The sequence below is a fragment of the Heliangelus exortis genome, chromosome 9, assembly GCF_036169615.1.
Source record: "Heliangelus exortis chromosome 9, bHelExo1.hap1, whole genome shotgun sequence".
Lineage (NCBI taxonomy): Eukaryota > Metazoa > Chordata > Aves > Apodiformes > Trochilidae > Heliangelus > Heliangelus exortis.
Window position 1 is genome coordinate 4,462,990 of NC_092430.1, and position 26,962 is coordinate 4,489,951.

Here is a 26,962-nt window from a genome sequence, read left to right on the forward strand (position 1 = left end):
AAATTGCTCCAGACTCCTGCCAATCTACAACTTCTTGCAAGAACTGGCATTCAGTAATTCCCTGATGCTCTGCACCCTAGGAAGGGGTAATACTTCTGCTGGGACAATACACAGCTCCCTAATGACTTTTTTGAATTGAGGCACTTCCTTGCCAGTGTGCTGCTGTTACTGATCTCTCAGCTATGCCCAGTGTGCAGCTCTGGATTATATTATTAAGCAGTAGTCACCTTTAAAACACCTATGTTCTAATTAACTGTGATATGTAAGCCTGAACTTACAAATACCAAAAATTATTTTTCTGTTCAGGGAGATGTTCAACAAAAGCTGAAATATTTCCAAAGTGAATGAGGTGTGAGAAAGCTGCATTTCCCTCTCCTCAAAGAAAGACAACTCACAAGTTATGCCACACAAAAAGGTGCTGTCCTACACCAAGACACAGGTGGCCTAGGTACATGATCTTCACTAGAACCTATTTGCCACAGTAAAAGGGTGGGATGCTTCAGATCTTTTTCATCACTAGTTCTGATTGTCTCAAAAGTTGTGTCCAGAAAGCAAAGTTCACACTGTGCATCAGGGTAATCCTGGATGTTGATTTATGTACTGTGCCTTGTGTCTGTCTTGAGACCAGGCTCTTCCCTGACCTTTCTTGTAACACTGAACCAAATGCCCCTCAGAGCTACATTAAGACAGTGCTGTCCCTTGAGCTACTGGTTCTAGCAATAAGTGAACTTTAAAAAAACAAATATTTTTCTTAGATGAATAAGAAAGCCAAAAAATTATAAATATCTTTATTTTTTCCCTCTACACTTAATTAAATATTTCCAGGGGGGAAAAAAAATCAAGATTGGTGGCACAAAGTTCATAGGTGGTATAAATAATAACCTGGCATCTCTATTTTTCCTTCTTTAAGAGAATGCCTGACTTCCTGACAAGTAGAACAAGTCTAGAACTGATTACAGGAGGGACCCACCAACCTACTCCTGTTGTTGGTTGAGTGACACAGTGCTTTATTTCACTGCAGCTGAACATCTCTCTCTTTGACAGTCTGTTGTCAGCAGTCATTTTGTACTTGAGGTTTTAGAAAGGCTTTTCAGATCATTGTAGAATAAGTAGGAATCTGCCACAAGCATACTTATTATAGGTAAAACTAAGAAATATTCTGGTTTGATCCTGCAAGGTTGGCTACGAGCCCTGCAGCTGAACTTTTCAAAATATGCTTTCAAAATAAAAAATGCCTCTTGAAAAAGTAAACAGCTCTAAGCTTCGCTTTTGTGCTTCATTTGCACAAGTTATCTGACCCAGCCTCACACCTCCCAGCCTCTAACTCTGGAACAGGTCACCACAGCATAGCATTACATGCTGTAAACTTGCCCTGCCATTCAGGCTTAATGTGGTCATGGCTTGATTTCTTGTGGCATGCTGGGACTCCTGGCCAAATTTCATTGCTAACAGGGGAAAAAGTCACCCTGACAAACTGGATGTTTCCAGTGTAAGCAAAGGAAGACAGCACTGTTTTTTCCTCCAAGTATATATAGAGACATGCACATATATATTGTATGTATGTTTATATAGACACACATATATATTTGTGTGTACAAGCTTGTGCTGCGTGGAGGCTCCTTTGTGTTGTATTGAGGACTTAGCAGTGTTCTTCTGAGAGAAAAGCAAAATTCCTCTTGTTAGAGAGCTGTAACTCAGCCAGTCAGTTCAGTGTGAGTACGCTGAGTGAGCCATTTGAGACGTGTGATCTTTCATCTGCACAGCATCCCATTCATCATATGCTTCAGAAACATAATATGTAAAGCTAGAAAAAAAACAGAAGCTGCAGGAGCAAGAAAAATCAATTAGCAGGAAAGGCTATCTACTAAAAAGGGCCTGCCTAGAATCAGAGCATTTCCATTTTGAATTTTCCTCAAGCTACCTCCTCCCTCCTTCAGGATAATGTTAGAACACATTCTCTTCTACCAGAATATGAGGATAGGAGTCTTCTAGTCCCCTAATTAGGCACTAATAATTTAGCAGAACACTGCAGGATTCAAAGTCTCCAAGGTAGCACTCAGCACAAACTTGGCTTTTTTTTTCTCCACACCACTGCCTCACCAAAAATCTCAGATATGTCAAGGCTCAATGTTAGGAAGGAGGCTGTTATAGTTTGCAGATAGTTTCCATCCAGGAAGAATGTGCAAACAGAATTTAAACAATGCAAGCTGCAATATCATCTCTAGCAGCATAAATTAGGATAAATTCCACTGAGGTCAGAACAGTTATGTCAGTGTGATACACATGAAGATCAAACCCAATTAACTGCAATGGAGTTAATTCTCATCTAGTTTCCCATAAGTCAGAGCAGAATCTGGCACATAGCTCTCAGCTGGACTCTGTCCACATCGTAGACCGAATCTGGCCAAATCAAGAGAATAAATGCAGAGATGCTGATTTTACTGGAGCAGTTCCCAGTGACAGTAGTGCAAATTTCAGCCCAGAGACTGCTTAGAGTCCAGTGCACAGTGGGCAGCAGCTGAGGTGCCAGCCTCCTTTAGCCTAGGTAGAACATTCAGAGTGCAGGCTGCAGGAGTATTTTTGATTGATTTGGGGTATTGTAGATCAGACCTATGTTTGATCACAATTATTTCTCACGTGGACAAAGGCAGCAGCTCCAGAAATAAAGTGGACATGTGGAATGCACTTGTCTACCTAGTTCCTCTCTCACTCCAGGGAATATTTTTTGACTTGTTAACTACTGGAACCTGATCCTCATATACTATAGGAAATGTGGAACAGTAATGCCAATGACCTTAACAAAGTGCAAGCTGTGAACACTCCCAGTAAAGCTGAGTGGCTCAAGAAGACAGAAAGGTTGCTATGCCAGCTGCTTACTTCTAATGCAGGTGAATGGCTTTTAGAAATATTAAGAGCAATTGAAAGTATACTCAACCCAGTCTCCATTAACAGGAAAATGGAAAGAAGAAATACAGTCAAACATAAGAAGAGCAACGACCACATACACTAACTTGAACACCAAGATTGGTCCTTCAGTGGCAGGAGCAAAGGCTACAGAAACACTGGTGCAAACCACAGGATGTGAATGGCACTCCAGGAGGAACACTATCCTGATGATGGAGAGGAAGAAGCAGCACCAGCTATCAGGGTGCTGGAGTTTGCACACCAGCTCTTCTTCCTGCAGTGGCTCCATGCAGCTGAGTGCTCTCCATTAGGACAGTAATTATCAGGTGAGTGAGAAATGTGGCTTTACACAATCAATTCCCTCAGCTTTAGCCAGCAGATGAGAAATAAAAAATTAGTTCAAATTAATGCTTGTACTAAGCTCATTTATAACAATTAAATTACAGCTTGGTGTTAGGCCTTACCACTGGTTAACCTTGTACAACAGACACACAATACCTCTCCATCAGCAGATGAGTTATTTGGGCACCTACTGAGATTCACAGGGAACTCCAGAATATTGGCTCAAAACAATGTCTATGGATTGACTTCTTTAAGTAAAGGGCAGTGATGAATGCTCCATCATACCAGAGGCAAAGATTTTTTTGTGAAAAAGATATGAAAACAAATGGCTGCTCAGTTTTCTACATGGCCAGGCATAGAGAGTCTCCTTGCACTGTTTTTCAAGAAGAGCTCTGGGTCAGTCTGTTACTGGTGAAATGGTTTCATGCTTTTTCCTTGTGTCTTTTATATTTGAGAACTGAGGACTAATGCTAATATTCTTTTCAGTCTTCGATGAATAAATAAGTTACTACTGGAGGAGAATGCTGAAGTAAATAGCACTGAAGTAAAATATTTGCAGGTCACCACATTGGTTTTGTTTTGATGAAAATATGGGTAAGAAGCATTGCAGGCAGATTAACTGCAACACATCTCTGGTAAAATAATGATCAAATACTCACAGTTACTGAATTAAAAATACCAGAATTCAAACTAAAAGTTACTCATAACAAATGGTTGAGGCTAGCTGAATCCATGGTGTGACAGTGACAGCTAAAATGACAATCAGCAATGCTATGTTGTTGTTCTTCTCCTTTCAGAGAATTCAGAATGTGTTTCTAATTAGAGGGAATCCAGTTTTCAGTCACTATGAGACACTGCTGTGTAATGGGAAATGCTGCTCAGTCCACCAGCAGGAATTAAAGCCCATTAAAGGTGGGCTTGTGTCCCAGGGCCTCAAACCCCTAGGAAGGGGATAACTTCAACACCAACACCGCAGGTTTCTCTGGGGAAAATAATAAAATAAAATAATTTTTAAAAAAATAGTTTAGTAGACTGTAAATGAGAAGGTCTAAATTATGGTCTAAAATACTACAAACACTGAAAAGTGAGGGAAGTGCAGGCTTGGAGCTGAACTGCAAATGTTTGTAAGAATTGTCATTTTTGTCCTCAGATCTGAAGGACAGCAGGGGTTCAATATTTTCACTTAATCCTTGCTTAGATGAAATGGACATCCAAAAGTTAAGCTTCAGTTTTAAACTACCAGTGAAACAGAAAAAAAGTGAGAAGGGAAGAGCTTTTAAACAAAAGTTGCATAAAGCTGCTTTGCCAAAGCTGTGCAGTGAAATGGCAAGGTACATTAAAAAGTTAAGTGAATAAGTCCATTTCTTGGCTGAAGGGTTTCCATCCAAAGGCAACTAACTCTTCTTTTGATTTCTGTGCTCCTGCAGCCAGCAGAACTGATTCCTAAGACAGTGCAGGGAGTAAGGGAAAGAATGCAAACTGCAGCCTTCTGCTCATGAAAGTTTCAGAGCATAGAGGCTCACCTGACAACAGAAATAGCAGCTGTAAAAGTGATTTACACTCAGATAAGGAATATCTCAAAAAATGCTAAGAGATTTGCATCATAATACATAAACTAATTTGGAATAGGTAAAAGCAATTAAAGCTTGATTCTAAATTTTAGTCTGTTTTCCTTATTTTACAGTTGAAACTCATTTTGCCCACAACCACAAGCCTTCAACACCCATGTAAAAACCCAGGGGAAGCATTAGACCTTAGAAAGGTGTAGAGCTCTGGGCTGGTGGTTCCCAAACAAAGAAAGGACCCAAGTGGAATCAGAGTCTCTACCTCTTTTTTTAAAAAGTACAGAGATAAATGTTTCCAAGCAAGATTTGTACCTGGCAATTTTAAACAGTGACTTTGATACCACTTATTGTTCAGTTATACCAAAACTTTCTCTCCTAAAAATGTGATTTTGTTAAAAATTCATCAATACACACAAGCAGAGCAGTAAAACTGAATGTAATAGATCACTTCAATAATAAAAAAATTAGAGAATGTAACTGAGATGTTTTTCAGAGGAGTGTTCATTTACGTCAGTGCTACACTTTGCTCTGATAAGGGTTCAGAGGATCAAGTTTTTCTAACAACCATCTGTGCTCCTTAGGTTTTATCCTCAGATAACATTATTCTCTAGCAACAGAAAGAAAGTGTCACATTGACAGGTAACCCAACCTATTTCCAAGCAGCATGCCAAGCTCCTGACTGCTTGGGTGTGACATTTGACTGCAGTTGCTTTTACAGCTTGATTTCTTCTGCTGCTCTCACCAGTGCCCTGTTTCCCCTGTGCAAATTCCTGCAGACACATTAGCATAAAGACTGTCACACTGCTTGTCCACTTGTCACAGCTGAGCTCTGAGCTATTCAGCCAGCACTCTGAGTTTGACCCCAACCAAGGTGGTGGCTCTACATGCTCCCTTCTGCATGGAGAAACATGGCAAGATGACCCTTAGCACTGCAGTAGTACAGAAGACACTACAAAACTGCTAATTGTTACTGTGAAAAAACATCCACTTGGACTCTATGATATTAAAGGTCTTTTGCAACCTAAATGATTCTAAGATCCTTATATAAGACAACAAATGTTGAGCCTTCTGAAAATATTTCAAGTTATGCAAAATAAACCTCACTGCAGTGTTACTGCTATTATTAAACTTAATAAATCAATTTTAAAGATTTTCCCTAATGAGTGTTCAAAGGGAGACTCAGACCAGACTTCAGGATTTAATGTTTCCCTGTAGCCACAAGTTTGCATTTTTTTTTAGGCAATATTCTGTCCATATAATAGGAGTTCACTGTAAGAATTTATAATCTGATCCTGATCAAAGTATTGCAACATCATGATGCAGTAAATCAGTTCTTTCTGACACAATGTGTCAAGTTTTATGTCAGTTTTATTTTCTAACAGCTTAACTTGCAAATCAGAGAGGCAAAACCTGTCCTTTTGCAATGAGGAGCACAGAAGAAAGATAAGAAAGTTTACCATCAATATTTGCAAAATTATATTTAGGGTCAGGATCATAGAATCTGGCTTATTAAATGTCCCCAAAAATCTGTACATAGAACTAGATTTCTAGACAAGTGTACCAAAGGGAATAGCTAAGAAGAGGGATGCCAAAGGGGGAAGCAGGGGCTTAGGTACCTCTGTGTTTCTGTCCCCAGGTTGTCCAAGTTCTTGAATGAGAACTTTCTCATGGAGTCCCATGTCTGATGAGGTGGGAGAGGATTTCATAATCAGCAGATTCAGAACAAGAACTTCTTCACCAGCTGAGTACTCCAGGCAGCTGGACACTGTCTGTCATGGATGGAGAGACAGGATCTCTTCCTGCTGGGGCGTTTCAGCCTGGTATGAGTAGCAAAACAGTTGCTGAACCAGAAAAAAAAACATTGCCAACCTATCTGGTACTGGCACTCCCTGGCATCTGGGAAATTGTGATTCAATATCTCTTCCAGAGTGGAGTGGAGAATGTCTAAGGAACAGAAAAACAAAGAGAATAAAATAGTGTGGAGCCAACTCCCACCACGAAGGAGCTTCATTTTGAATTAGGGTGCCCACAAGTCAGTTTGGTGATGGTCAGGTTTAAAGCCTGATCCAAAGGAACCACAAGAAAAAAACCAGAAAAACAGAGTTATCTGTGAGTCCTCAGCAGTGTCATGCTGACATGAATCCTTATCTCTTACAGGAGGATTCCTGCTGTTTCCCAAAGTGACTTAAAGAAAAAGGTTTATCAAGGAGATGAAGTAACCAAGGTGAGTCAAGAGAAGAAGACTTCATCACCCAGTGCAAATCTGTTCAGTCAGCTCTGCCTAGCAAGGTGCAAGACAAACATGGGCAGAAATATGGTAATTACTTTTTTGATTATGTTTAGTGGCACTATAATATCACATGATATTTCAAGTAGCTTTGGATTAGCATAAATACAAGGTTATCAGAGACAACCATTGCTGTGAATCTTCACAATTTAGCACTGTAGCAATCTTCCTGTTGCCTCCTCTGAACAATGTGATGCAGCACAGGGCTTGCTGTTGGAATGAGATAACTCCAACTCATGCATGCACAAAGACTGGGCCTTCACTCTCTTGTCTCTGTGGTACACAAGAAGGAAAAAAAATCACTAAAAATGGCAGCATTGACTTTCAGAGCAAAGCCATGAAGCTTTGCTAGAACTGGATAAGCTTGACCTAGAACTGTGTGAAGCTCACAGCTTTCCCTATGCTTCCTCAAGTTTACCAGGAGGCTGCTTTGCTTTTCTTGATTTCCCAGCAACAAATTTCAGATTTACATCCTTTGGAAAATCAGAGCTAGTGCTGAACCTGGACAAATTTTGCCATATTCTCTTTTCCCTGGCACATTATCAGCTCACTGTTAATCTCCTGCTGTCTTTGACAGCACAGGGGAACAGTAGTATCACGTATGCTTCAAATCATACAAAATGTTTCAAGAAAAAACAAGGAGAAAGACCTAGTGCTGACTTACTATGACCCGCTGCCACAGCACTTCCACACTCATTCACCTGTGTCTGGAGAGAAGAGAAGGTGTTTTCTGGATGAAGGATTTGCATAGGTAGAGGGATCTTGAAGGCTTCATATCCATGCCAGCCAGCCATGAGCTTGGCTTTGTAAATCCTTTCCCCCCACCAACCACACAGCAAAGTACAGTTATTATTTCAAGTTGGGGTAGAAGTACCTTTACAGAGAGCTATGCCAGGGTACCAGAAGGTGCAGCAGTGTGGCTAGGAGGTTTCTACTTTTTGTCAAGCCACTATCATGCATTTGGCTTGTGCAGAAAGTGCACTGTTCAGTGAGAGATGTAACCACTGGAAAGAACATTTTAAAAAGAATAGTTATCCTTTCTAAGATATAAAGAAATGTATGAAATTTTCCTGTATCTATAAACAACAAAAAGTCACATGAGGTAGTGTGCCAATATATATGTTATGTAAATAATATATATAGTATATATATAATATATATAGTATATATATATAATATAGTTATGTCAAAATCATGTTGAAAAATGAACATGAAATGATTTATATCTTCTGTGGGAGCCAGCCTAGGCTTTAAGATGTATCATTTGTGCAACAGAGAATAATTATTATTCACTTCTTTTTCTGAAAATTGAAATCCAAAAGATATACACAGCTATCCAAGCTTTCCTATATTCTTGCTACAGGAACTGAATCCGTTGATTATATAAAATGTGAATTGTTTTCCTGGCCACTCACTCTCCCACAGTGTGGAGAACAATTCAAATCATGTGTCCTTGATCTTGTCTGCCACGAAGACACTGCATCCAAACAAAATACACAGCATTTTACACCTACTTACATATATGGAACAGAATAGGTCACTTTTATCCCTACATTAATAACTATATCAGCTTTCACAGTTCTGGAACAAAGCATCTTCACCAGGCAATCACTTCAGCAATGAATTTGCCACTAGTACTGAATTTGCAGGGCACACTTGTTGCAGAATGGACAGCAGCTTCTGGTATCTTTGCCATCTATGAATTCAACAATAAAAAGAACTGATCAGATGAGTACTGAAAATGCAGTTTAAATGTAGTACAAGTTCCTACCTTGATTATTCTAAAAATATAGACAGGATAGATGCATTCTGTGAGATCACCCTAGAGATATGAATTTCCTACTGATACTTGTCTCATTGATGCAAGAAATTATTACAATTGCACGTACTCAGTAACGTTACTTTCTTTGCTTATTGCTGCTTTTTACCTCACACTGAGAATGGAGTTTGCAAGATTCCTGCAAAGTGAAGCTGTAGCACCACAGCAGGCACTGATAGGCCATGTAAGTACACAGGGAAATACCCTACAGAGCAGGGAAGAACTGCTACTGAAGTGGTTGGAAGATGGCTAAGGAAGGAAGAGTTGGATAAATCTAAAACTCTTGAACCTGGCTACCTTTCTGAGACAACCCCAAGTCCCTGCTTTGATGGAGGGCCACAGCAATAGAGAGATTTTCCTGGCTCTGTGGTGAAGGCAACCCAGTCACATGTTGCCAAATTATTTCTTGGTGTTAAGCAATCTTCTCACTTCACAGTACCCTGGATCCTGCCTCAAAGCTAAACAGAGAAAGATGTGGCCTGCTCCAAAAGTGGTAGAAATCATTGCACCTGAGCACCTGACAGTCCTGGTTACTCCTTCCAGAGATTTCAGGATAGGTTTATTTAATTGTCAACTTGTGCTTTGTCTTCTAGAAAAAGCACCTTACACATATGCACAGTCCTGCAGGTGTGAGGGGCTTCCCCCTCTCTGCTGGAAGTGACAGGAACCAGCTAGCTGTGGGACTATGATTCTTGGATATGGACATATTACAAAGTACTGGGGGCTTCCTTGGTACTCCCCACCACTTTGACATTTACTAGCTAAGGAAACCACAGTTTGGATGTGGGTTGATACTTAAAACAGCAACAAATTGCTGTCAATAATAATTTTTAAATGGGGCAATTAAATCCACAGTATGAATGGGAAATAAGATTAGAGATGACACTTAGATCAGGAGACCTTCTTCAGGCTGGGGAAAAAAATAGAACACAGTTATTTTTCCCACAGCCTGGAGAAGGCTTCGTGTCCTAAATGCCATCTCTAATCTTGTTTTCTATTCCTAGTGCATATTACAGTGCACTGCTAGTGTCACTATAGTTAAAACAGTGTCAGTGTTTCTATTATAAACCCCTATTTTCAGAGGTTTGTAACTCAGACATAAAAATTTTGCTCTGGGCTGAAACTTTAAAAAACAAATTATAGAAACAAAACATATTTAAATTTTTTCATCCCATAAATGAATAAATTCAAAATTAAAACAAATTTCTCTAAGCCATTAGGCTGTAAGAGAAGTGCACAATGTGTGAAGTTTGAAATTACAGCAAAAGAACTATTAACAGTTTATTAAAATACTTCTAAGCTGCTGCCCCCCCCTTTTTTTTTTAAATTCCAAATACAGATTGACTACAGTGGCATTTTGTTTTTTTAAAATTAATAGTTATTCATGAGGTCATATCATGTGAGTTTTAAAATATTTATAGGACTGGGTCAATAATCTTCATTCTATAAAGCCTTCTAAGTACATATTTAGATGATAAAATGTAGCACTGCATCACAGACAAAGAAATCAATAATGGACCTTTAGAAAACTTCATAAATGTAGTTGCATGAGCCAGTAATATGCAAGTTTTTGTTGTGTTTTTTTTTTTTTCACCTGCAAATGGCCTCTATTTAGGTAAGAAAGCCTTATTCATGCAGAAATAACCACATCTGGGTCATAATTTTTCTCACCTTTCCTTTTTCTGTGTGTTATGGTAATGAAAGAGTTGTCCATATAGCTTGGCTAAGACAGGAAAGATGTGTTCTATGGTTAAAGAGGCTTGCAGAGCACACTGTAAGACTGGGAAAGAACTATTGACAGTGAGAGTTCTGGCAAGGCTTTCAGTAATACCTTAAAACTGTGACTGCTAGAAAATAACAGGCAAGAAATCTTCACAGATGACTGAGGAGCTGACAAACATGGGAAAACCCCGTGATCTGGAACATGAGAAACAACACTGAAGCAAACAATATAAAAACACATGGACAGGGAAGAGTTACTATTTAATACTTACATGCACTTTTTACTTCCTTCCTGTGCTGGAAGACACCACCTTTTCAGTAGGCTAAGCCTTGGAATTTGCAGATGGATCTTGTGAATGGTAATCCCATTGGGAGTAGTGCAAAAGGAGCCCAAGGGCCAACCCAGAAGTGCTAATAAAATCAGATAAATTTCTCTCCATACCAAACCAAACAAACATTTTTGTGGCTACCTGTATAATCTGCTGAACTCTAACACAAAGACAATTATACTCCTATTTACTAATAAGGAAGAGAGCTAATTGCACTGCTCTTTTCACAGCCTCAATTATTTTGTTGCAAATCTCAGTATCAGGTATTCTCCCTCTTTTATTTATTTTAGTTGACAATTTTCTAATAATGCTACTGTAGCTTCAGTTAAGTTCATTCTTTCAGTTTTAGAACCCAAATTTAAACATCATGGGGTGTGCTTTTATAGTCCCTAGAACAAAGTCCATAAAAATCACTCGGAATCACTTGAAACCTTGTCCAAATCCTGCTGATGTGGATGCTTATCTTGAAGTTAATTGATTGGGAATGATTTTTTTTTTTACTAAAGCTCAAATGAAGTCTGCATTAATACTTATAGGAATTGCATGCATGTATTCCCTTTATTTAAAAGGCTAAATCACTTTTCACATCTTAAATTATAAGATAAAAATTACTGTTGTATGTTTGTTTAGTTTTTTGGTAAGTTCTATTCATCATACTCAAGAGTTTTGGCACTGGCAGGTATTTGAACATTGCTCCTCTTGTGCACCTCCTCACTCTCCAAGGTGTTCCATTAAATTCAGTGAAATTCCTGGAGTAAGGTGCAACATGGACAAAAATATCAGAATTTGATCCTTGAAGGGCATTTAAAAAAAAAAAAAAGAGGTGAGGTGGGTGATATTCCTCTTTTCATCTATTGAGGGAACACTTATTTAATGTCGGCTGCATTCCTGTCTCTTCCAGGAAATGTCCTATCTTTTCCAGAACTGACCTGGCTTGTAATGCTAAAAAAAAAAAAATGTGACTGAAAGGTTATTTCTTTGAGAAAAGAAAAATGGAAGGCTCTAATCCCAATATGGCACAGTATGAAGGAACAATCTGGGAGATTTCCCTGTTTTAACATGCTAAATCACAGGGAAGCACGCACACTTCAGCCCAAATTCTTGTCATCTTTCTCATGCAAGAAATATCCTTGAGTTTAAAAGGAAAGGATCAAAAAATTTGGTCATCTTTTTTTTTTTAAATAACTTATTCATAGTTGCAATCTTAGCATTATACATCTCTGGGTTTAGTCACCACAGCTTTCAGGAAGAACCTCTCAGTCTTTCAACAGTTAAGCATTTAGTTGTCTAAATTTATGATTGTTGCTTTGCCAAGACGTAGGAGACAAATGGAGACAAATCTGGACCCAGAAGGAAGATGGATCCCTCCAAACACCCAGCAAACACTCAGTGTATGAAAAGGCACATGGCACCACATTTTGTTAAGGAATTTACAGCAGGTGACCTGCCCCTTTTCACCGTGGCAGCAACTGTATTATTCACTCCACATAATTAATTGGTAGGTTATGCTAATCTGAAGAGGGAAGCTATTAATTGTGTATGTCCAGACCATCTCTCCCATTGATTTTGTAACTAATGATGAATGTACATTTGGGGAGGGAGAGATTGCTGAGGAGGGAACTTCATGAGCAGAATAAAAATGTTACAGTAGCCTAATCAATTAGGAATGGTTGACAGATGGGTACAGGATAACACTACAAAGTACTGTGCTTTAGTAGTGGTCAAAGAGTCTGAGAAAACATGTCACATGAGTGTTACATTAATCTTCCTATGGATTAAATGTGATCCATTGCATCAGCAATACCATGAGAGAACTCTTTGGTATCTCAAAATGATGCATCTCTCATGCTAGCTTGAAACCTCTTTGCTTTCTTCACCACTAAAAACATTGTGATACGCACTCTGTGCCAAGAAGATAGTTTGTAGCAGCATTGGATGCCGTAAAGAATTTATTTTAAGTAACAAATAGCACACTTTGGACATAGATTTAACCATTCTCAAGCCTTTGGAAGCAGGTGGTGCATCCCCTCTTTGGATGCAGCCTGGGCAGTTGTTTCTGTTTCCATCCCCACACCAGGCCTTCCAGCCTCTTGCTACAACGCAGTCACCACAGGGTGAAGTGACAATGCCTGTAATCAACTTAAATATTCAGCTTCAGCTACACAGTGCCAGTTGGACAGACAATGCATGCAGAAAGCTGCAATACACCTGCCCATCAAACCTAGCAGTCTGTTGCAAAAATGCAGGATTTAATTCTCCAAATCTGACTCATGAAAGTGACTGCTCCCTACACACAGCTCTGCAGTGTAGTCACTCATGAGAGAGATGACAGTGGTTGGTGCCACTGGGTCAGGCCTATGACAACATCTCCATGGCACACCACACCAGACAGCAGACAACACTACTGCATTTTCAGGAATTTTTTCCTTACGTTGAGGTGGGCTGAAGGGCTGACACATTTGCGTGTGTGGAGGTTTCTAGATGTAAAACACACACTTTTTTTCCCCTCTTTTGACATCTTTGGAAATACAAAGCAAAACAAGGCATTCAGAGTGACTAAAAATGTGTAGGTAAGAGATGGAGCAGTTCTTAATTGAAGGATGGCAAGAACTAAATTCTTACAAAAAGCATTTATTTTTTTGCAATGGTTCACCAAAATGAATCGTGCAACAAAAGGTCAAATGCAAAGATGTGTATTCTTATCTAGGCAAGACTGACTTAATGAAGGGACTTTTGCCTCAATGCAAATTAAAATCCAACTCAGCACAATGTGAAGATGACAAATCCCCTATTTCAGTATAAATCAGGGTTTGCTTGCCCAATATCCATAATATGCTAAAAAAAGACCTCGCAGATTTCACAGCTCCTTTTGGAGAACCTCTGACACCTCTTCTGCCCATGAAAACCAAAGCAATTTTGTGTTTAAATACAGTGCTTTGCAAACTGTACAGACATGCTCATCAGTGAGTTCATGCAGGGAAAACACAAACACTGGGAACACTTTAGGGAAGGAGAACAGGTCCATGGAAACCCCAGCAACCAGTTGCAGTGCTTTGCTTTACAGACTTGTTAGGGGTGCACTAAAATTATGACTGATTTTAAGATACTGTTTACTCTCACACTTTGGATCAAGGAGCTCTGTACAGTTTATTCAGACAGGATGCCACCAGCTGCAGGCACAATATAAAATCTGGATTTCATTAACTGGAAGCAGTAAGCACATTAATGGTATCTTCTGAAAAGAATTGGTACTGCTTAATATAAGAGTTCCCCTGACTTAATGCAAACCAAGAGTAACTCATTTCAAGACAGTGCAGTTGCACTGATTAAGAACTACCATTAAAAGGTAATAGAAAGGAGTTATGGGACTCCATGTGCCCTATGACAATGTCATGTAGCCTCAGTTTGGCATAAAGTAACATGGCATTCTTATATTTATAGTTATCTCCAGCTGGGCACCAGCATTCTCTTAATTACAGACAATCAGATTGCTGAAAAGGTACTTTTACCTACTGGGAGGACATACAAATTGTATCAGTGATCCTTACCAGCAAAAAGTGGTCAGAAATATTATTAATTTCAGTTTTAAGAAGAGATACAATGCTGGACTTGCCTATGTGTAACAGGCAAAGACAGTAAGCTCTATTAACTTCAGGACTTACATTAAACTGTGTGTTTGTCAACTGGAGCTGAATGGGAGCTGAACTGAAAGGTTTTTTGTTTCCACAGTCCTAATTCTGTACTGCATCCCCGGGGTCACTGAACACAGGTAGTCTGGGGAATGCAAGTTTTCTCAGTCTTTCTCAAAGTACTGATATCCCTGTTTCCTGGCACATACCACAGGCTGTGGTTAGTAGAGTGGGTTCCAGAGAAATCAAAGAAAATTTAAATGTCATACTGAAGGTTGGAAGCCTGCAAGGCAGGAGGTGCAGCATTGCAGGATCAAACTCTAGAAAAACCCTTAACTCTTACTCAAAAGTACACAACAAGAAATGCAAGATGTCCTCTCTATATGCACAGATATTTGTCCTCTGAGGTGGTGTAACAACAGCTACAAGACTTATTTTCATAAAGCAGATTCATATAAAAATTAAACTTTATAAGGAAAGAAATACTAAAACAGTAAAGATAAATTCCATCAGAAGAAAGAAGGACCTGTAACTAGTGGTGCATCTTTTCACATGGGACTTTGAGCATGGGTGGAAGGACTTTATTATTACAGCTTTACCTCTTTAGCCATTTCATAAACAGACTCCCATAAGATTACAGCACCAGCCTTAGCTGGTAAATAAACCTTTATTTTTTTATTTAAATAAGCCTTTATTTAAGAGTTTCACAAGAGCTCTATGCTATTTAGGTTTCTTTAACATGTTTATTAAGTTAGATAAGTCCATTCTTGACTTCTGAATTACAGTAGTGAAGTGTGCAGGAGTCTCAACTTTCACTACAACTTATTTCAAGTGTGGGCTGCAGGGTCTGAGGTTAATTCTCCAGTGGGTCCCTGTATTTAGGCAAAGGAAATGAGCACATTTCCGAGAAGGGGTAGAAGGCAGGGTCAAGGCAACTACCTCAGGTAATACTATACAGGGGGAGGGAATCCTTGGGAATATTCCATGCACTTTTCTCTAATGGTAACACTTTATTGGCATAACCTACAGCCAGGTGGAGTCACCATTTAAAAAAACAAACAAACAAACAAAAAACCCCCCAACAAAAAACCCTCAACAACAAAACCCCCCAGCAATGGATTGGGCCTTTTAAAGATTATTTTTAATATTATTTTTGCATGTACTTAATGCTTCAAATCTAAGTGTCAAATATTGTGCAGAGATTATGTTTTGTTGGTGTTTTGAGACACTACTTTTCAAGACTGGGCACATTTCCAAAAGCTACACCACAGTTTGTGGCTTGAATAATTTTGTGAATTGCTATTCATAGGGTCAGAACAGATGATTATAGTCATCTCTTCTGGTCTTTAAAGCTAAACAACCCTACACTAGCCAAGAAATCAATGTTTCAAAGTGGTAGAATTCTTTTTAATGAGAGATACCAGTAGTCTGTAATTTTCCTAACATGTCAATCACAGTAAAAACCTAATAGAAGTTCCCCCTGTGTCTTCTTAAAGAACACCCCATTTAACAATGTATTTTGTATCAAGGCATATGTGTTTTCCCTCAGGACAAAGAGTTTCCAACTGGAGTGTCATAACTCATGTAATTTTTTTTCTTTTTTCTAATTTATTTTAGAAGACTTTTTGACCCTGATTTGATCCTTTGATTTTTTCATTGCTATCTCTAAGATGTAACAAATCACACCAAGAAATTCTAAAACATTCATTCTATGTGTTGACCAAAGCTTTTTGTGAATGAAGTGTCCATTACTTTCAAACCACACAAACCCCAGCACTTCTGCTTGTTTCTATCCATAGAGCTTTACATTTACAACCTAAATAAGAGTTCTGCAGTTCAGAATTTAAACCACTAAAAATGCAGAATTTAACAAACATTAATTCTGCATTACCTAGTGAAAACCTTATAGAATTATTCATAGGATTGTACAGGTTGGAAAAGACCTGCAAGATCATCCAGTCCAACCTTTAATCTATTTAGTGATGGAATGGAATGGATAATAGCACAGAATGAGCTATATTTTTCATGTTATTTTACACCAGCCAGTTATCATGCCGGAGTCTAAAATATCAATTTTAAAAAGCACATATTTTTATTTTTTAACCTCCTTAAAATTTATCCTGAGAAAAAAAATCTATATATGAAGCAAAATAAGTTATGAAAAGATTCAATTCTGCCCAGCCTAACTCCTCAGTCTGTCAAAAATTTTGAAACAAACAAACAAAAAAAAAAATTAAAAAGCAATTCCTTCAAGACACACATTCAAAATGCATGTCCTCTTTCTTCAGGTGAAATCAGGTAGTTTGCATTTAGTACAATATTAGTGGAGCTAAAAATTTTAAATACAGCAAGGCTGCATCCACAAGAACTACTCATGTAAATGCATAGGTAAATCTATATGAATGCCAGATACAAGAAAAGAGATGGGATTGTACAGAGAAACCAAGAAAAAGCATAAATCCATCTGCTCTTTAACAGCTTTAAATGCTTGCATTTGGACTTGATGATCTCAGAGGTCCCTTCCAACCCAGACGATTCTAGGATTCTATGATTTCTGATAACTCCATTGACACCAGCAGCCAAACTAATTCTTCCCTGGTATACAGCTCATGTAAAATAAGAGGCTCCGGATGCCTTAGCTTCCCCAAACATTTTTAACATGTTGCAATAGAATATTGCTAATTTTACTAAATAGATTTTATGTACTCTTGCTAGATACTCTGTAGTTACAGCTATTTTAATTCAAAATGTACTGTTTTTACTAAACTAAATTTTTTATTGACTGCACTGGAAATCTCGTGTTAAACACTTTTTTTGAAATTTCACATTTTCATTAAAACACACCACAGAGGCAAAGTTGATGAACTGTTTTATAAATGTCTACATTTATAAATGTCTACATACAGCTGATGAAACTCCTGCGTTTCTTTTCCAGGGAAAATCTGCAACATTTTGAAATGAGAATTTAACAACAAATTTCAAAATGTCCTTCAGCATAGGAACTTTAATATGTCCCTGTTTGTTGATAATGAAACAAGATTTGAAAGTAATACATCAGAATTTGTATAAGATAATAAAGTGAAAGCATTACTATTTTGACTCTACTTAGGTGAAAATCCTGGATCCTCTTTTTGTATTTGTCAAATCAGTACATTACAGGGAAACCTTTCTGTTGTAATTCTCCCACACACTATTGTAGCATTAGAACAAAGATGTGGATGAAGCAGTGAAAGAGACATGAAAAAAAACATTTAAATGAAGATAAACCAAGTTTCAAAAACAGTTGCACAAAGTAAAGAATTAAGATGTGGGAAATTAGAAAGAAAATGCAGGAGTCTGAGTCAACATTAACACTTCCTGCAAAACGCTGAAGATGTAAATCTTTACAGAGAAGTAATCACACCCAGATCATTTTGATTTTCAGAACAAAGCAATTAATCTGACAAAAACATTACCTCTCATAGCTTAAGTGATTGTTTTTCCTGTGGTGTCCAAAGGCTGAGTGGGCTCAGAGGACAGGGCTTGGGAAAAAATGTTTTTTTTCCAATTGGGAGTAAATTGTTCAGAAAAGAATATCAATGAATAAATAGTTTACAGTCAAAATCTCCCAATTTTTATTAGCCCATAACTACATTTGACTCTCAGATATTTGACCTTGTCTGTGTGATCAGCAACCCTCTGCTTTTGTGACTGCACACGTGAATTTCCTTCACTGAAACCCAGAATATACAAGTTCTGTGTACCAGAAATGCCCTGTACCTTGCATTTTTACCCCTGGGGCTCAAGAAACAATTCCAAACTCCCTGCCAAGTTCTTCCTGTCTGTTTTGGAGACTGAGAGGCAGAAAACCCACCTCCCTTGGCATTCCCTGAGGAGACTGAAGGCTCTCTCACTCCTGGGTGCCAGCCACACATCCAATCCACACACACAGCCCAAAAACTTAAAAAAAAATAGAGTAAGAATGAACTGATGTAATTCAGGTGCACTCAGCACCTGCACACCCAGCACACAGGCTGAGCACATGGACACACGCACAGAGCACACACACACAAGAAAACCCTTCTCTAATTTCTCATTCCAGCCTGAGCAGCACTGAGTGGCTCAAGTGTAATAACAGCACAGGGATATGTGAGGTCAACCTCTCCACCTGATCACCCTCCTGCATCTCCTGCTGCTCTCCTACCTGGATGTAACCCTCTTCAGGATCTGGTTGGAGCTGTTACTCGTGGAAAACTGCCCAGTAAAGAGGAACCAAAAAAATGGTTCCAGTGTGAAGAACATCTCTCAGTCCAAGGACATATTGTAGCTGTGTGTTCTTAACGTGTACCAGTGGTATGGCAATAAAAGCTGTCTTTATTATGAAATATAAAATAAAGCCTTTAGACCAGCAGCGTTTTACTGAATTTGTTCATCTGAGGCACAAAAAAAGCACAGTAAATGACCGTGCCTGTTAAATGAGAATATTCATTCAGAAACATTCAGAAGCTGTGCATGCTCCTCCCAAACCCAGCACGCCCTGAATTAAGTGTGCAGGAATCCTCAGACAAGCAGCTATGTACCCAGCAATATCTCACATGCTTACAGCTTACCACTTGCACACACCAGCTTCTGCCTTAGATCAACCAGACACACAGAGCATCTTCCTGTCCCACATGTGCAGCACGTTTGCAGGGAAGCAGCCTCTTTCCCAAGGCTGGAGCTTCTCAGAATGCTGTTCTACCACTTCTGGCTTTCATACTGTAAGCATCATAACACACGTTGGCTCCTGGGAACCAAAGCCCAGGCAGGCCCATATGAGGCAGGTTAATAATAAATGAATACAGAACCTCATCCTGACTCTCTCAGTATTTTTTGTCTTATTTTTGTAGTAACTATGGCACACACAGATGCAATCTATTGGAGTTCTCCATCTTTGTGAAAAGTTCTTGCACTCAGGTTTTGAGATGCTACAAGTATTTTTCTAGATAGTGCTATGCAGCAGACAAATTCCTTTTCTCATCAGAAACCCAAAGAATAGTAAATAATAGTGTAAAAAACATCTAAAGGTAAAAATTACTAGCAAATTCCAACTTTTGGAGTAGTTTCTTCTGGGTACTTATGTACATAATACTTTTTTCTTATTATTTCTCTACAAGTCACTGTGTAACCCAGGGCTAACGCGAGACATTTAACACACACATTCACTTATCAAAAAATAAATACATTACTGGGTTGTTGGAATATGTTGCAGGACGTACTCTGCAGCAGAGATAAAGTCTAACCTTGGCCTGCAGATCACAGGACAGCTCAACAAACTGCTGCTTTGTACCTTATCTGCCTCTGGTACCCACACAGAGTCCCCCAGCCTCAAGCCAGCTTTCTAACTTTTCAGCCATTACAGAAAAGAAAAACATTTCAGGCTTGAGGCAAGTGCTCAGTCATCATTAGGGTGAGCAGCAGCTCCCTCCAGTCAAAACACCCCCTGCTTTAATATTCTGCTTAATTATAAACCTTTGTGGACTGATGTGACAATGGGAAAGGGGATAAAAGGTCTTAGACATATCTTTACAGACACATTAACATTACAGATGAGCTCTCATGTATAGGGTAGCAGTCTATCTCAGTCCTACTCACAGAGTGGCCAGAATCCAGTGAAAATTATAAAAGATGGAAAAAATGGCCTTTTTTAAAAATTGATTAAAAACAGAAGTGCTGAGGTACTAAAAGGCTGACTCCTGTTCTTAACTCTGCTGTCAGAGTGGTTCCAAAGAATGTTTATCAATATGGTGATAGGCGCTTTATATATATAAACATAAACATATATATATATATAAATAGTTCTATATATATAGTTCTATATATTGTTATATATATAGTTCTATATAGTTACGTATATAAATATAGTTTGGCAAATGCTCATTATTTGAGAAGAGAACAGAGACCCAGTTCCCACACCAACCTGGGGCCAACATAGGGCAGTGATGCAACCAGCTTCCTTTTAAGCAAAACCTAAGAGGAGCTTTTTATGCTCTCAGCCCCTGAGAAAAAGGCAGCAGGGCAGGAACAGAGACTTTCTTGCAGGCACAGAAACCTCTTTTTAAAACACACAGAGGAAGCCCTCGGTCTGGGGTTGCCAAGTACCTGATTTCAGGGTTCATTCTGTCACTGCAGATGAATTTCTCTGGTGTATGTTTGGCACGCTGTGGTTTCCTAGACTGATCATATGTTCACAGATTGTGGAGAGTGTGTGAAAGCCTTTTTTGCTGTAGTTATTGGGCGAAGTCACGTCTGTTACCTGGTACTCATGCAGCGAAATCTGTAATCTGGGAACAGATGGTCTGACTGAGGAGTGAGTGAGTGAAAGAGAGAGAGAGAGAAAGAGACTGTCTGGAAGACTGCAGAGTTTTTCACTCAGAGGAGATGAAAGAGGAATGAACAAACTCACCACAGCATGACAAAAACATGAAAATATAGAAGAACGTCAGTCCTGAAGGTCATTCCTTTAAAATTCACCAACTGTCTATGTACCATATGTGCACATCAACACACCAAAAAGAGCCCACCATCCTGTTGCACAGAGCAGGAGGTAGCTTAGGCAGCCAAAAACTGCAGGGTTGTAGACTTAGCATTTAGAAAAGTGACACACTCCATAGTCTAAGCATGCAGTCTGAAAAGACTCTGAAAAAAATATAGAGCAACTTCTGCTCTGTTTGGTTTTTTTTTATAAAATTCAGTAGCAATAAACCAGAACAAAACCATTTACGTCCGAGGCTTTGAGCACTGCTTTTGGAGGACATATTTTCACTCAAGAGATTTGCAACAACTTGAGAGATGTAGACCAAGCCTGTCTTAGGAGTCCAGGTGGAATCTGCCAGCAGGACAAGCCCATCCTTCCTAATTCCATGAAATTAGCTATCATTACCAAAATGCAGCGTGTTATGTTATTCCAAAATAAAATTAATTGCATGTAACCTGTCATAAAACCTCATTCAGCCTTCCTGAGAGTGGGAGTTCTGTTAATCAACAGCCTAACCAAAGCTAGAACGTGCTGCCCTGCTCAGGTGAGCACCCACATCTCTGGGTGGGAGCTCTGATGGCTTGGGGGGCTGTAGCTCTCCAAGGGACAGGAGCACACCCAGGTAACACAGACCACGCTGTAGCTGTGACAGCATCAGTGTTGCCAAGGGGCAATTAACCCAGCTGAGGGTTAATTAAAGCAGCAGAGTCCTTGTGGCACCTCGAATACATCCCTCTTGTCACTCACTGCAGACAGCTCAGTGCATCTCTGCTCTGCCCCCACCTTTGCCATTTGCATCTTTGTCCACAGTGGAGACAGGAGAAATAAACAAGGCTCTTGCATTGCAGTAAAAACTCGTGACTATCCCGAGCCCCGTGTTTCCAAAGGCATTGCTGGGGCTGTCTCAGCTCGAGCAAAACCAAACCAAAGCCCAGGGATGTGAGAAACCTGCATTGCAGCCATGGCAGCGTGAGGTATGGAGAGAGGTGCTGGTGTTGCAGGGCCCTGGCATGGGCAGGCTGTGCAGGGCAGATGGGGTGGGAGGAGCAGAGGGGAACTAAAATGCCTGTGTCTGACAGGTATTTAGGGAAAGCTGGACCCAGTGACAAAACCCCTCAAGACCTGTGAATTACACACTGCAGGGACCCTCAGCATGTGCCCTTCTAAAAGCTTCTCACATAATACCTGCCCGCAGGAGCAGGAAAGAGAGGAGAATCAAGACATTTCCAAAGTGTAAATCACTGGATGAAATCAGTGGTATTACCCTCACATAAAACTGATTCAAAGAAGATAATAATGCCCTAACTGAAGAGGATGATTTCTCCAGAGAGGTGAGGACTTGCAATCTCACCAAATTACAGTCTGAATGAGACTGAATTTTTAGCCCTTTGAGATTACAGCTGAAGACTCTACTTGTAACACATGAGATGAAGCCAATTTTAAGAACACTTGAAGTTTTTTAGGCAGCACAAGATTTTACACTTGGGTGCTATCCAGTACTTCAAACAGTTTTTCAGAAGAAATCCACATTGTTAGATATAGACAAGCAACCCTGTATTTTAATATTTATTCTTCCAGTAACATGCCACTCAATTTCCAGAGTTAATTTACAAATGGGACCGAACTTCTTTTCATCTCAAAAGAACTGAACGACTTCACTCAAACATTAAAAGGCAAAAATTCCTCTCCCCTCTGCTCTTTCTGTCACAGTGGAAGGCAGAGCAGAGGAACAAGTTCCAGGATTAAACATGTTGCCAATGGAGTGAAAACATCCATTTCTTGACAGTAATGAAGTGATGTATCATAACTCATGCCTAAATTACTGGAGAAGACAATGTTCTTTTGGTCAGTCTCAGTTACTAAAAGTCATTGCTTGGAATCAAAAGCTGGCTAAGATGCTCTGGAAAACCATGAAGTACCTTACAGGAGAAATAAGATACATCATCTCACTGAGCAATATAAAACAAAGGCTTTGACTACAACTTTATGTGTCTGCCAAGTCAGTTATGTAGAAGGTGATTCTGCAAACATATCAGAAGGGCAAATATGAACTAAAAATCCCAGAACAAGCATCTCTGCTCTCCCTCTTACTTTTTTAAGGGGTATTTTTACCCCTTTCTGAGTCAGGATGAATTCATATCACAAGAAGATTAGAAGGACTGTGATACCTTTCTTTTCCTTCTCCATAGGTGTACAAGAGAGTGCTCTGTCTTGAGGAACAAGTTTCCCAGCCTCTAGAGGTCTGGTGAGAGTACAGGGAAGTTTGTGCTACAAAACCCAAGCAAAACTGGACACAGACCTCTTGCAAGCAGTTTTAAACACTGCACATCATGGCTGAACAGAGCACATGGGGCTGAGAGTAAAAACTTTTGGCTGTCTCCTAAGTGAGAGACAAGAGCTTCTGAAGCTTCACAGGAGCTGCAGCTTTCAGAGATGAGAAAATGACTGAGTTTACACCTTGGGGGTATTCACACACTTCTTTTGTGGCTTCAACCATCCCCTAAGTTCCTGAGGCCCTTAATTCAGACAGTTGTGCAATGTTTGCCTTCTACCTGAATGCAGAAGGTGTCAGCAGACAGACAACAGTCGTGTGACAGAAAAATGCAGAAAAATGGTTGATTCAGAAGCACTGTAATAAGTGTTGTATGCTGCAAAAGGCTTGTTTTTTAAACAAAAAGAACAAGGAAGCAGAAGAACCATTGCAGCTAAAGCTGAACATCCCTGGTAATGGGATGAGCTGGTGACTGGGATCTAGGAAAAGACACAAAGGGAGAAAAAACCAAAAGGACCCCAAATTAACTCTTGAGATGCTATCACAATTTGACAGATGCTATTCCCTCAGCTTGTGCCACTAAGGATGTCACAGAGTCCTTAAAGACTACCTAGGACAGAGAAGAGGGAGGACAGCCCTCCAGGGATGTGTTTGGACTGCAGAAGCAAACACAAGCAGAGGCCAGGATAAGGCCAGGCAGGGAATGGTGTCACCTGAGAAGAGTTTCCAGTATGGATGCAGACACAGGGCCACCTGAGAACTGCTACAGAATATCAGTGTAATACCAGCCCGAAAGTAGATGGCACATTTACTACTTTATAGTTGGACACTGGTGCAAAAGCCAGTGAGTTTCAGTTATAAGAATGAAAAAAACCTGGAATTAAATAAGTAAACCAGTCTTTTTATAAAAGCAAACAGATGAAAGACACGAAGTATCTCTCTGTATTTGTCATGCTTCTTGCCTTTGGATCCCTGCAGAGACAAGGTCTCAGGCAGAACTGGAAGTTTCATCACTCTCCCATGGCAGCTTTACTGAAATGGGGAATGAAGAAACACAGCTTCACCAAAGGGGAAAGAAGAAAAAGGTTTCTGAAGATCCATGTCTGAAAGCAAAAAATGCTGATGGGATCTATTCCCCACAAACTGTTTAACTAGGAAGCTACACCAGGGCTACTTACTTATTAAAGTGAGTAATTTGCATTTGAGAATAGGACAGAAGGGAATTATTTTGTGCCATACAAAGAGTGTCAGTAAAGCCAGGAGACACTGAAGAGGAAGGAGCTGGAGGGACTGGTACTTTCTGCAGTGCAGCACAGAGCTTTTGATGATGTTCATGACGTTCCCTGAGTGCTGGGACCAGACAGCACATGATGCCACTGAAATCTTTCTGGTTATACCCAGTTACACCGTGTGACTGCCTGGCCTCTCACTCCTGCCATACACAAATTACTCCTACAGAAATACAGCAAAGCCTGAGATTCTTAGAAAACCCCAGTTCTTTCCACACTCAAACCTTCTGCAACTGGAAGGTGATTCTTTAAGGGTTAGGCAGCAGCACTGCAACAACTGGTGTATGTACCGAGGCCAAAAGAACACAATAACCATTCCTTCCTAGTACTTTCCCAAGCCTTAAACTAAAATACTAAATAATTCCTGGACTCTGTTAAGAGATGACACCTGGGTAACCTCTCAGATGCTGCCTGATTTTACCTGACAGTGGGACTTTGGTAGCAGTTCTGATAGATCCAACTACAAAAATAACAGCAGGATCTAAAGCTCCTCACTGCTGGGACCAGCTGGGCACACAAACACCCTGCAAGGACAGACACCCTTGTTGAGCTTAATACCGGCTGTTTATAATGAATTACTTGGCTCAGAGAGCACGATGCCTGCTCTTGGCAAGGTTCTGGTGAGCCTGGAATCTGTAGAGGTTTCGTTTATTGGTGCTGATGAGAGAGATGAGTTAAATTACAGAAACTGGAATTGCTTTTAACATTATTCAAAGGGAACGTTTCCAAAGAGCCAACTGTTCGGAAAGCAGACACAGTCAGGTCTCTTCCAAAACGTTTGCCATTTCAGAGAACTCCAAGCTGCCAATGTCTAAAGTGCAACAGTTTCATTAAGAGGAAAGAACCTGGGCTTGCTATTTATTGAGCAATTTCTGCAGCTCCTCCATGTGCTCAGCACCTTGCAGGCTCAAGCCCTACACAATGTTGAGCACATTTTGAATGAGACCAAAGAACCAAATTTCTGTCCAAGTATCATTTAGTGTATTTTTGTACCAAAGGAGGCCAAATTAAATCCATCAGCATGGTTTTCTTTCCTGCACCCCTGTATTTGTGTGCTATGAGCTCCTCAGACATCCAATTCATGAAGCAATTATTCCACATGCTGTACAAACACAGAGATGATCCCACCCCAAAAAGTTATTTTGAACACCTCCCAGAAGAGCAAAATCAGGGAACATCATAAGCAAACATTTAATCATAGACTCTGGTCCTCAGCACTTACACACTGGTGAGTTAATGGGAATGTGTTATGACTAGTGCTGGATTTCATGGGGTACTCCAAGGTGTTTCAAGCCTTTGTAGAACAAGTCCAAGTCTATATTCCTTACCAAAATTAATTCCATTTAATTCAATATAATCCAGAGGAGATTTAGTCTTGTTGCAGAAATCTTGAAGTAGAAATACATGTTTAAGTAACAGGAATTGCCTCCAATTTAGCAAAAGCTACCATTTCTTACAGTATGAGAAAATTAGCACTAAGACTTCCTGATATTTCCAAGAAATGCACAGAAAAATCCATTATTCAGACAAAATCCAAGACCCTACAGATTACAAATGTTCTTATAACAGTGCTACATGGTAACTGTTTTCTGAAACATGCCCAACTGATCATGATAATTCATTTAATACATAGGATCTGAGCTACTCAAGAACAGGCAACAATCAGGAATCCTCATCTAACTTTGTGGGATGACACGTCAATAGCAACTGAGAAACAAAAACCTGAGGTGAAATTTTTGATGGCAATAATGAAGGAAAGATGAGACTTACTTAAGAGCAAAATGATGTAAAATGAGAGTAATTAAAGGCAAATTATTCAATACATCAAGTGTGAATGTGCTCCTAGCAGACAGGATGGGACACTTTCCTCAGTCATAAAGAGGACGCTGGGGTTCTTGTGGCTGGCAGGAACATGCAATAAAAAACTCAGTTTTCACTATAAATTTGCATCATGTTCCAGTGTTCAGAGTCCACCCCTAGTATATGCACTTCAGTGTTTGCTTTCACTGAGGCCTTCCCAGGGTTCATACAAGACTCAACAGAATAGAGAAAAAGCTATTCAGGTGTCCTGTTTGTCATAAACTCTCTCCACTAAGCAGAGGCAGACACAGAACTTTTTTTTTTTTCCCTGAATAGGAGGAGACAACAAAGTTTTGTGTCTTTGAGAACACTGCCCTGAGTGAGAGCAAGTACAGAACTGCACCAGCCAGAGAGAACAAGGTGGTACCTTACTTCTGCAGCTATGAAAGGCAAAATCCCCACAGACAAAGTGTTTTGTGTTACTGAGAAGACCCCTCTTCCTAAGGTA

At 39.7% G+C, this 26,962-nt stretch overlaps 1 long non-coding RNA gene across 5 annotated transcripts in view; it reads left to right on the forward strand.

Annotated features, from left to right (window-relative positions):
* LOC139799633 (uncharacterized) overlaps positions 1 to 26,962 on the forward strand; it is a 74,866-nt gene that overhangs the window by 21,016 nt on the left and 26,888 nt on the right. For 3 of the 5 annotated variants that reach the window (XR_011727379.1, XR_011727378.1, XR_011727381.1), the window contains exons 4-5: positions 2,953 to 3,230; positions 6,969 to 7,128. This is a non-coding gene — a long non-coding RNA (uncharacterized lncRNA). Of the gene's footprint in view, positions 1 to 2,952; positions 3,231 to 6,968; positions 7,905 to 9,383; positions 10,867 to 26,790; positions 26,960 to 26,962 lie in introns of those variants that run through there. The other 2 variants (XR_011727377.1, XR_011727380.1) reach the window with 2 other exon arrangements.